This window comes from Macrosteles quadrilineatus, unplaced genomic scaffold, assembly GCF_028750875.1.
Source record: "Macrosteles quadrilineatus isolate MER2022 unplaced genomic scaffold, UCM_ALF_1.0 Scaffold_7__1_contigs__length_78375512, whole genome shotgun sequence".
Classification (NCBI taxonomy): domain Eukaryota; kingdom Metazoa; phylum Arthropoda; class Insecta; order Hemiptera; family Cicadellidae; genus Macrosteles; species Macrosteles quadrilineatus.
In genome coordinates, this window is record NW_026542600.1 from 16,408,483 (window position 1) to 16,420,711 (window position 12,229).

Here is a 12,229-nt window from a genome sequence, read left to right on the forward strand (position 1 = left end):
ACATAGAGAATCTTAATTTTAAATTAAAATAGACTATTTATTAACTTTTCCAAAAGATTTTCCTAACGATTGTTTATGTGCATAGCACTTAAGAATATTAACAAGATTATTTTAAATATAACTACCAGTAATCTTTTCCCATACTCAAGACATTTGTTAACAAAAACAATAATGATACTGATGAACATTTTCAATATCAAGATCAGGTGTTCATAACAAAATCCCTAGCTGTTTAAATTTAGTTTAACTTATAATTGACAGTTTTTGGACATGAATTGATGGTATTTAAGTAGTACCTAATAAAGTAAAATTTTTAATTATTTCATCTCCAAATTGTGTTAGTGGTAAATTTACAAAAATAATTTTCCATACAGGCATACATCCAAATCCAACATAAGGTGGTAAACCTTATGTAAAATGACCAAAGGCTCTTAAAGCTAAAGAAAATAATGTAGTACAAATAACTTTTATAATGCATTTCAAATAAGCATCTTGGCCTGTGGCTGTGATAATGTTCAGAAAATCCCCTTTGAAATATCCTAGCATGTTTTTTTAGCTGTTGAAGTACATTTCAAACCAAGTGTGTGCTGCAGAAAACCGGGAAACATGGTTTACTCTATTATACAAGCAAAAAATGTTTATATTAGTCTCAGTCTTATTAAATTACTTTGTTTCTATAACAATTTCTGGCCTTGTTGTATACAAAATGTATACACACTTTATTTTTTTACGATGAAAGACAGGTGACGGTTATATCCACATGATGCTGTAGATGTTGTAGATCGGAAGCAGATATTTCTGCGGATTCTGTTGACAGATGGTTGGTGTTTGTACAACAACCAGCTGGTTAGTGCTACTATTGCAATATTTTCCTGTGCTCTGCAGAAGCGTTGTGACCTTGAACGAGTCATATTGTCCTTTTCGCTCTTTACACATATTAATTTTGTTAAACATGATATCTTTCTTAAACATGATACGGTAGTTCTAATTTTGTATTTAACGTTCTATCTGAAGTGAAATATTGTCCAATAAATAATTTAGCCACTTTTTATTTCTTCTTTTTATTCATGTTAACAAACTATGTTGATGGTATGGAAACAACATTATTAGGGTTTCAATTTAATACCTTTCTTATGAATTTGCTTAATTAAATTTGATTGTAAATAGTATTTTGCAATACATTATATTGAAATGAAAATGTTGTAGTGAATTTATTTTGAAATTTGACATAGTTAAGTTATTATGTAATGAATGAATGATAGATAGTTTTTCTGCTGCATGATCAACCAGAAAACCCTCATAAATGCTTATTGCCATGACTCTTCATTAATAGTATCACAATAACCTGGTTACCGACCATTAAGAAATTTCCATTGTATTCAGTGTTTTTTTTAAATAAATGAAATTATCTGATAGTAAAGTAGATTATAATCCACACAACTTTAAGAATCTAGAGTAGCCTACAATACTGTACATATTAAGTTGAAATATGTATCCCACCAACAGTTTTAAATCTCAAAAGTAAAGATACTTTAAGGCCTTGGTACAATGCGTGGTGTGATCTGCCTACAATGACGCTGCTCTGGCATCGTGTCTCATTTAGTAGTGCGTAATTTGTTGAAGGTGGTCACGATACATCTGAGCGGTGAGCGACGGTAAGCGGTGCCGCTTATGGTTTTAGGTCCAGATGGATCTCGCCGCTCAAATGAATCGTGCTTCAGTTCGGTTGTAACCATGCAGTGTTGTTGTACGCCTGCCCTTATACCCTCAATCTTCCATCTCAATTTGCTCAAAATGTAGTCAAATGTGGGAATGGATATCCTTGTGTATTCTAAGAACCTATCGCATTCTTCCCATGACCGTCTTCTAGACCAAGGTATCCCTAAAACATTCTTCTCTTGTTAATTGATTCTAGCCCCATTGTCTCCTATGCCAAGAAATAAGTTTTTCTTTAACAGACAATGTCAGATTATCAAAATATATGTAACATGTTGCGAGGATCTACAGTTTGTCATATTGAACTACACTAACACAACTAAAACTGAAAAATTTTATGAGAGCTAGGAAAATTGTCGCTTTTATCGTAGCCACCGCTGCTTACATGTCGCTTAGATTGCCGCTCACCAACCGAGGCTCGTATCATACCGTAGGACTTAATTTTGAAAAATATTTTCTTCCTAACAGCCATACACTAAAGTGTAATTGCACATTTTAAGTAGACAATTTACCATGTTATAAAACACAACAATACGTTACTGTTACTACATCAACACTTTTAGATTGAGAAGACTAGTTGGTGGACTTACAATCATTACAGGGTCTCACCTACATACAGTATATAGAGGAGTGTGATGGCTGGTAGGGAACAACTAATTGGTCAGATGGTAACTGTACAGCCGTGGTCTTTTGCACATCAGCTCTAATAATTTTCACATCCATTGCTACTTGAAACTATTCCCTTCAGTCAGTGTCAGCAGTGTAAGGCAGTAGGCGAGCGCAAAGAATTTAATTCTGTCTCATACAATTTCCCATTGTTAAAATGCCCAAGAATCTATGGTTTACATACATTACATACATTGATATACAACCTTGGGCGTTTCACATTAATTTTGTGACTAGGGTTACTGAAATAACTTAATACTTAATAAATTAACTAAATAACTTATCATGTGAATGTAACAGCATTGAAGGCCACTAAAACTTTCCAATTTATTGGGAAGCCACTTGCGTTTTTGGTTAAATTGACTGTAATTGGCTTAAGTTAAATTTATTGTCTTTACTCAAACTTTCTTAAATTATTAAAATCAACTGTAATGAGTTATGTCGTGTTTTTATAAGTTTTACTTAACATCTACTTAGGAATCACTATGGTACAAAATAGTCGTTAAAACATCATATCCTACACTAAAAATGTTGTAAATAGTTTCTTAATGTTTAAATTGAAACCTAACATCCCTGAATTTTGCATGGATTGTATACCTTTTTTATAACTTGCTTTTGAGATAGCTAAAATATATCTATAATATATTTATAAACCCTGCATATATTTGTTATCCTATTGTGCAACTTAATTGCCATCTGAAATAAAATTTTTGTTGAGTTTGTGTATAATGTAAAAGTTTGTGTAAATAAAACTGGAAGTAGTCTTTAGGGTTAGAAGAGTAGTGAGTATGTGTTATGAATATACACCTAAATTTAACTGCCCACAAACGGTTTTTTAATGACATTTAAAATTCAAGCTTAATATTTGTTTACATTCTAATACAATTATTATTAACAAAGTATAAAACGTTTATGTTGTTTATTTGGAAGGGCTTGGTTTAAATTCCATGTGATACATAGTATATTGTTAGGGTAACACACTGAGAGGGGACGACCGAGGGCTTTTAACTCTAGTATTTTGTGCTGGAAATATACTTGTGATGAGCTAGGAAGAGCCCCGAGTGACGATCTCTGTGCTGAAATTCCTATCGCACAGTAGTACATGATGGCAAGGGGGGGTGGGTGGTGTTGGGCTTTGGCTACTGTTCATACTCTCGCTGCGGCCTGCAGGCCTGTAAGTGCGTTGAGTTAAATGGGTACTTTTATACTCTGCGGCGGCTGGCTAGATGCACGACGGCGCACCTAGAGCCTCAGAAACGTGGGGCCTCTAGGTGCATTGCGTTATATGGGAGCTTCTATACTCTGCAGCGCTGTAAACTGATCTGCCAACTGTGTGCTGCCAACTGATCAGAACAAAGTCCCCCAATACGGTACTGCCTTGCCTCCCTCATTTCACTTTTGTTGCGGGTGGGGTAGGTGGTTTTTCTTTACAGTTCATCGATGAAATAAAACCTAGACCTAGTTTGTGGGATCAGAGAACTACAAGCTCAGGGATGTCAAAGGGGTTCAATGGTAGGAAGTTTGTGTTTTATGCTACCCAGAATATGAAAGCTACCCCAAAAGTGAAATCTGTTGGTACTATTCTTGTTAATATAAATTAATTAAACAATATCAATATCAATTAACACTAGTGGTGTGATGAATAGAAATTCCTAAGTTGGTAGCCCTGATACCCCCCACCGATGCCAAGACCCGCACAAACATGCGGCGCCCGCCGTCGAACGCAGCGGCGTGTGGCACGCCGCAAAGTATAAGAGGAGCCTTAAGCACTGTTGAATGTTTCCTCTGTGTCTTACTTCTATATAGATAAAATCAAAATCATACCCAAGCAAAACAAGTTATGCTAATATAAGAACTGGTATCAGTTGACTTTTTCATTATGGTTTGTCAAGTTTATTATTCAGATTTAATATCTTTTTACATAAACACAATGCTCGATTTGTAAAAAATGAGGTGCCGAAACTGTAACCTATTTAATGTGATTTGTACCTATCTATGTACCCATTTATGTCAATATTTTTATCTTTCCAAAAGAGGAGTACCGGAACTCCGTTCCGCCGTGTTCTCCGCTAATCAATCACTGCATAAACATATTCAATCAAAGCGAACCTTTTGTGTCAGTTCAATGCAGTGTACAAGTTAATGAATTAAAAATAATGATTTTCATAAAATAAAAATATAACAGTTTCAAAACAATAAAATTATTACTATTCTTTGTTTTTTTAAAGAAAACAAACACTACTTCTTATTCAAATGACTGTTTTAGGGTTCAGCTGGATTCCTACTTGATTAGGCATGTTAATATTTAAAGTATGTTATTAATTGCTCTATTAAAATTAATTTGGTTCTTTTTTGTTGTAGTTTATCAGATTTTGACTAATTAATAAAAAAAATAATAATTTATAAAACTATACAGTTTACTGTTAAGCCTAGTCCTTGTTACTAACATATTTTATATTTTTCATTTGATTCTGTCTGAGTTATTTCGTCTTCTTGTTAAATTATTCTGGCTGCCTAATAAAGAAGTAGCTAAGCAAATTACAATTTGTAATGGTGATCTACGTACATTTAACCTGTACAGTTAGACTTTCAAAGGTAGCTGATTGTTAAAAATTTATGTTTTTAAGGTGTTTTTGTTTGTTGAAGTCTTTGAAAACATCAATAAAACAACTTTATTTTAAAAATATTTCTTACACCATCCACTGACAATGATAAGATCACTGAGTACTTTAAATCATTTATATTGGGAAAATATAGTTACCTACAAACAATTTTTAACGGAAAGTCAATAATGCGAAAAGGTGATTGAAAGTTTGTGTGATGCATTTGAGTTGAAGTAAATGTTTCTTCATAACTGATTCAAAACCGTGGTTATTAAAGAACAATTTTTATTTAGTGGAAGATAAATAGTATAGGCTCTATCCTTTTGATCTATTGTTGTTTGAACAATTATGGTGTTTTTTTAATCACTACTTTAACTCAAATCAACTGTTTTAAATTTTAAATGTTTATAATTTAATGAACTAAAAATGTTCATCTGTGGAATGTATGGATGTCTTAAGATGACAATAAACAAATGAATAAGTTAATTAATGTAAAAAATCAACTAGAGGCTAATTTCAAAGCTAGTTAATATGATTCTGAACTTTTTTTCCCAACACAAAAATACAATAAATGTTTTGAAATATTTTCAGCTGCAGAATCTGCATTATAAAACCTGCATTTTTCTGATCCTTTATTTTTCATTCTTTGTTTATACATTGTCACATCCAATTTTTTATAAATACTAATTTTGTCCATAGTTTTGATGTATGTGTTTTTTATGTTGTACAGGGTGTCCCACGACTCCAGTTCGTGGGTTAGTCCGTGACAGAGACTCTAAGAACAATGACAACACGCCAAACTGCACAGAAGTGGTAAGTTGAAAATTTCTAACTTGCTGTAAATAACCATTATTCCACGTGATTCACATGTTTATAGTTTATACCTTAATTTTATCGTCATCCGTTTTTTGGGTCTCATAACTCAAATTAAAATAATGATTAGTTTAAGACCATAAACTGAAATTTGATATTTTAAAAGTAATTTTTTTTATTTAATCAAATTTTTCAAGTAGGTCCAACATGTTTAATTTGTACGGGAAGGGGAAGAATATATTCCTATTTACAAATTCATTGATGGTAAAAATTCATAGGATTCAGGTTTTTTTTTCTATTTCAAATGTCGACTCTAATCAAAACCTAATTTTTTAAATTATGTTACTAAAAATTGTTCCAAAATAGCACAATTTCATTACATATAATCAGAATTGCCGATAGGAATGATTTATTAAATTTCAATATAGGAAAAACAAACTTATTTCACTAAGACAAAGAAATTAGGCTTAACTATAGACGTCCATCAATAAATGTTCATTGGTTTAGTCAATTATAAATCAATTATAAAAAACTTAGCCACCAACAGCATTTAAACAACATTTACAACATTTAAAGGTTTATCTTGTTGAGTAAATTCATATTGGTCTTTTGTTCTTAAGGTTTTATGCTTTAGATAACCATGCTTTATTAGGAAGCCAAACCATCTCGGGCTTAATTTTAAAATCTGTGAACTTAAAAGTAACTAAAAATATTTACTTTAGCCCCGTTTACATGATGCCTGTAGGCGGGCAGGTTACTTGCTTCAGTAACTTAAAATACATTAGGGCCTTGTGTAAACGTGGCTTAAGTTTTTTTTTTATTTTCAGATCTTCGGTATTTAATGTCAAAATACTAGATGTAAAATTAAAAAAAATAATATCATCCACCAAATAATGTTCAATTTGTCCTATCAATATTACATTTGTCAAATTCTCATTTAACAGTGAATCACATTGCTATTCTACATTTCTCACTTTTTTCACCAGAACGCTTATCTTATTATCTTTCTCACACCTTTGTACATTATATAGGCCTACTTCGTAGTGTTTATCTTTTTTGTCAGCTGTTTTGTTTTACTTATACATGCTCAGACCATATAAACATTTATCGGCTTATTATCTTTTTAATAGTATAACTTGAATATAATTTTAAGGTCTTTTTAAAGTCTTTTGTTTAAATCAAGCCTCATTAATAAACCCTGGTAATTTAAAAACTATTCCCCAAAAAACACGAACCCACAATTTATTCAATGACACCCACCTTTCTATTCTAAAATTAAATATGTTTATAAAACAACATTAACATTAAATTAGTTTTCTAATGGTGATGGTAGAAAATTAAGAATGTAATAACAATATTGTTTTATATTTTTTACATAATATTTAGGTTTAAGCTTTATTTTAATCATTAAATGTCTTCTTTATTAGGTTTCCAAACAGGAAGGAAAATGATTGCTCTAATATATACCATTAAAAGCACCCTGCTTTTTGTTAATATATTTTCTAGCTCTATATAAATCAAAGCCATTAATTCACATTTTTTAAAAATATCTTTTCAATGACATGTAAAAAAAGTTCATTATACATTAAACAAAGAAAATAAAAAAAATTTGATTTGATACAATTTTTTCTAAAAAGATTTCTTTTTTACTATGGGAATTTGTTTTAGGGTTTTTAGGATAGTTATCTTTTTACAACTAACCCCTTTTTAAATAAAAGCCGTAAAAAAGGACATTAATAAAAACAATGCTTTGTTTTGAAATACAAATTATTACTTTCCCTTATTATTCACTCACATCGATAAAGTCTCTGCTACGCACAGGCTTCATACTTGTATTTTCCCAACAGCACATGATCATCCAGTTATGATAATGTTAGTTCAAAACGGGTTAAAGTTTTTAAGTTTTTTTGTTTTTGGTCCTCTACTTTGGCACGGGGTTACATGGTCGCTCTTCTACCAATAGTGAGTTCTATAATTTTGAATCTTATATAAGGTCAGTCAGAGACCCTAAGGTCTGTCTTGGGCTTTTAATAAACCATCCTGGCTTCAGAAACAGCTGATCATAGTCAGTACACAATGTATGTCTCTCCGTTCTTTGGGTATTTTTCATTCCTAATTTGTTTAAAACCTGCCCAGTTGCATTCTCATCTTATGGTCTAGCTTCTGAAATGTATTTTTATTTTGATCATTGATTCTTCCCATGATTGTGTTATTGCCAATTGCAGACTAAATCATAAATCGTCTAATCATGAATTTATCTATGTAGTGAGGAGGAAGGTATTCATTTATGTGTTAAAATGTGAATAAACAAAGCTCTTGTTTTTCCAACTATTGACATCTCTACGATTGATGACCCTTGTAGATATCGGGGATGTTAGGAAATTGTAAATATCTTTTTAGTTAAAGTAAGTCGAGTCTTAGGAAATAACAGGACAAATTATACACTTTAACTTATTATCAAACGATATGATCATAAGTAAGCATAAGTAATTCAGTATTTCTTTCAATTACAATTTTATTTAATTTATTATTAAATCTTGCAACCATAATGAAACATGGTAAATGAACCAAGATTCGTGGATTTGCCTGCAGGAGTACTGGTTGCATTTGTACGATGGTACCAGTGTTTGTTCACTCCAATGACTGGAGCCCTGCAAGTAAGCTAAGTTGTTCGATTCCATCTTACTGCTTACGGAACTTCCTCCTTCGTCAATGGGCATTTATAAGCTCGCCATCAGCTTTGGGGATTGTTTGTGCAATAGGGATTGTATATCGTTCATTTTGAAGAAGGGGGAAAAATTTAAGATTGTATGAGATTTTTGCTTACTTGTGGGACTTTGCAATTACATTCAGTAAAGAATGTAATTTCTAATTTCGGTTACCTTCAAAGTTATTTTGCTGATAAATGCATGAAACAATAACTGTTCTTGAAATTAGCTGAGTGTTACAATTTTCCCCAGAAAAGATCAGGACAGGAGAAAACATAAGACACTGGAGATTCTTTAAAAGTAAATGAAAGTGAATCTTTATATTAAGTTTTATATGCAATCCTAACTAACCCTCTCACTATTTTCTTTGCTCGAGTGTTGGTCTAGAAACAATGTGGTGCCTACTGCCTAGAGTATCAGTATGCCCAAAAATAGAAAATTTTCATTGAAAATGTGTTGTTTATATGTACTTGTGTTAACAAATGGACTCTTTGATATACAGAAACTTTAGTTACTTGCTATACAACAGACTGATAAGCATTTAAACGTTTCTTTAACTGTCAAAACTAAATTTCTTGTTATTGAATCTAGGAACATATTCACAAGTGTACTGCTAGGTCCGTAACAATTGCATGCACATACGTTTTGTGATGTCTTTCTTGCTTCATTTATTCAGAAAGCTAAAGAAACTCAAATTTTACAAGAGTTTCAGTAGTTGGAATTTGACCAGAACTTAATAATGAATTTTTTGAATAAAGTTGAACATATTTGCAAGGGCTTGTTGAGGTAATTTGATTTAAATATGTTTAATGCCATCTCATCGCCCACATTCACCACAACTATCACTTTTGTACTCGTATGAGTTCGGAAGGAGATATTTTTTTAAAGACATTATTAAGTGTCAATGCACTGAAGTGGTTACCAGACAGTAACAATTATTATTTCTTACAGAAAAATCTGTCGTTTAACACATTGCGTGCGTGTTACCGCCCGGGCGGTAGGGCCACTCTGCGGCGTACCGCCCGGGCGGTAGTGTGAACCCGGAACCCGCCAAACTTATTCGGTTTGAGTGCAGCCGCACTCCAGTGTAGGTCGGAGTATTTTTGTCCGTGCTTCGTGTATGACAGTGGTAGTTTTGTGGTGCAATCCGTTTGTAATTATTGTTACTCGTTCCGAAACTATACCTGGTGGATTTTGACTCACTCATTACGTTTGTTAACTGTAATTTTGTGCTATATTAGTGTGTTTTATTGTTAAATAATGGCATCTACTGTTGGTGTTTAGCAAACTACGTCGACTCTTATCATGAAACAATACATTACCATACGTTATTTGATATTCGTCATACCAAAATATGAAAGCCAATCACCCGGCAATCGGGTTTGTTCGACGCTGCGGGCTGCGCCGCACTGGGGCTACGCCTGCTATTTGATGGGCCGCAGCAAACGTAAACAGCACAAAACATCTGAAAGTATCTAACGGCTATTTTCCTAGCTCAAAAAACATCTGAAAACCTTTAATGGCTATTTATCCTAACAAGAAAATATCTGAAAGCTAGGGAAACTATTGGATGACATTCTTCGGGACTTGTTCCGTGTGGAAGAAATAAATTTGTAAAGGAAGAGTTTATTATCAAACTTCATGGTTTCATCCAAGTTTTATCATGAGATCTTAACAGTTAGAACACCTGTACGGCATTATACTTATCACAATTTCTCTAAAAACCACATTTTTCTATCTGTATCTAACTTTGACTTTGGTTTTAAATAGGTCCAGCCATTTCCTGTTGAGACCGTTGGCTTATGCTATGTATTTGTTGTATAAACTTAACTTATATCTGAGAAAAGGGGTGCTCTATCAATACAGAAACTTGCGTTCCTCTTCTGATTTTTTGTCGTTCTGAAAGTTCTACTGAAATTTATATATTTTGAAGGGTTTAGATTTTCCTAAACACTTTTGTCTGTTGATAAAATTGATAGAACAGAAATTTTGGAAATAATTAACATTTGAGGTGCCCAGGATTAAGTATCCATTATTAAGTAGAGTAATAGAATTAGTTTTTGCCTCTAAAAAAAAGAAACTTAACTATTCTACTCTAACTTAAATACTAAACACTCAACTTGATAGGTTTTATTAAAAATTATCTCATAGACATTTGAATATATTAATTTTAAAACCTCTAACTTTGAACTTCTTTTAATTTTGTATTGGCTTGTTTTAAATAGTTTTAATCTAGTTTATATATTTCTAGTCATGCATGTGGTAGAGTTGCTTTCAAATTCAAGTTCATCCATTTAATTTTATTGCAATTGAATACTAATATAGGCTAGTTAAAATCTAATGGGGGGAAATCAAACCATATGATCTAAAAGTATTAAACAATAACTCTGCCTATCTAATTGAATTTCAGTATCCATATAATTAGTTCCGTTACAAAAACTGTTTATAAATTTGAAATGTTTGGACATACCTAAATATATTTTGTGTATTGTAAATTGAAAATGCTATAATCCCTATTGTTAACCTTTAAATTAACTTACTGTTCTTATTATATATTATGTCGTTATATCATATCATAATTCAAGAAATGTTAGGTTTTATAAATTCAAGTAACCTAATAATACGTTATTAGAACAATACCCTGATGTATTGATTGTTATGTTTTGTGCAGGGTTTCAAAACTTCTATTTCACAGTCAAATCAAATAAATCAAATCAAATCATTTTATTGGGCTAAATTAACAATTATACAGTTTGCATTAGCCAGGTCAATACAAATATACTATACTATACATCAGAATACATCAACAGTGCAAAAATAGTAGTTTACAAAACGGTTGCGTAAAGATAGTGTTAACGACACAAGTTGAAAATTTAAGGTACCAACCTTGGCGAGTGCCTTAAAACTTTTACGAGTGTTGTTAACACTATTTACGCGAGTTACATACACTACTTTACCTACAACAGTGTTTTAATTACCGTACTAAAAATCATTACTCATAGCTTCTAGGAGAGGTTATGTTTTTGTTTATAACCTCTAATTGCCACTGACAGTGGTGCATCAAAACATTGTACCAAACACTAAATTGCACCACTCAACAATTAAATTGGCCTGAACATCTGATTAGTTTAAGTTCGAATCATTACAATTTTACTTCTTCTCTCTCAATCCTTGAACCTCATTGGTCCGTTACCCGTGCTGTTATGAGTAAAACTATGCTGTTATGGGGCACTTTTCAATTCTAAGAACTGAACTGAAACAGGTACTTTACAAACCGTCGTATGTAAATGTTTTTTTAAATGTTCAAACAAGATAGAAGGGGCATGAGCAAGACAGGGTGTCATGTGATTAGCAATGCATGTGCATCGGGGTCTTGCACACTTTGCTTGATGGTTTTTGTTATAAGGCAATATACAGGGTGGGGCAATGAAAGCGCCCCAATTTATAAACAGTACAAACTCAATAATATTCACCCTATGGATATAAATAGCACACCAAAACACAGCTTATCTTTTGCCATTTTAACTTAACAAAGTCATTTTTCTATTTCTTGAGAACAAAATCCTACAAGTGACTTCATTGTCCTACTTGACATTCCTTTTTAGCCACTTGAAACTCCATGAAATACTCCTCCAGCACTTCTTCAGGAATCACTTTAGTTTTTGGACTATCCTTAGCTTCGGTTCAAGCAAATCTGTAGGGTGACTTTGAAAAACCTAGAAC